Source organism: Condylura cristata, unplaced genomic scaffold, assembly GCF_000260355.1.
Source record: "Condylura cristata isolate star-nosed mole 26May11 unplaced genomic scaffold, ConCri1.0 scaffold00024, whole genome shotgun sequence".
Classification (NCBI taxonomy): Eukaryota; Metazoa; Chordata; class Mammalia; order Eulipotyphla; family Talpidae; genus Condylura; species Condylura cristata.
The window spans coordinates 33,137,639-33,138,455 of NW_004567125.1; positions in this window are offsets into that span (position 1 = coordinate 33,137,639).

An 817-nucleotide genomic window follows, 5' to 3' on the forward strand; every position below is an offset into this window, starting at 1 on the left:
AAAAAAATGTGCAAAATGATGTAAAAATAAACTTTTTAATAATAAAAAAAAATAACCACTTCATACTTCCCACAGTCATTCATAGTGAAAAAAAAAAAAAAACTTCCATGGAAATGATAACAAGCAGGCTAAATCTTGAAGAGGGGTTAATCACTAAATTTGAAGATTAAAATGTCTGTAATGGCTTAGTTAGTAAGGGGAAAATAAAAATCATGAGAAACGAAGAAGCTCTACAAAATTATCATATTCCACATAAAGATATAGAGAAATATCTTTATGATATTTACTATAGAAAAAGAGAAGGAAAAAGGTATCAAGAGCCTGTTCAAATAAATAATAGCTACTAATTTCCTAAACCTAAGGAAATAACAACCCAGGGAAGGCCAGAAAGCTGACGAAACACAAAACTTCCAAAAGAAAACTAAAAACTACATCAAGATACATCATTCTTAAATCATCCAAACTCAATGATAAGGAAAAACTGCCAAAAGAAAATATATAATATATAAAGTCACTCAATCACACTATCAAATTTCTCAACAGTAGGATGACATATTCAAAATTTTAAAAGAGAAAACAATCAGAAAACTACACTTTACCTGAAAAACTATCATTTAAATGTTATGGAGAAGTTTTCCTTGATAACAAAATTTAATAGAGTATACTAGCAACAACCTAACCTACAAGAAATGTGGATAGCAGTGCTACATAAAAAAAAAAGGCAAGTTTCAATGAAAATTGAAGTAATAGCAAGCATCTTTTCTGGCCACAATGGTATGAAGTTAAAAATTAATCTTACAAATAGAGTCTAAAATAA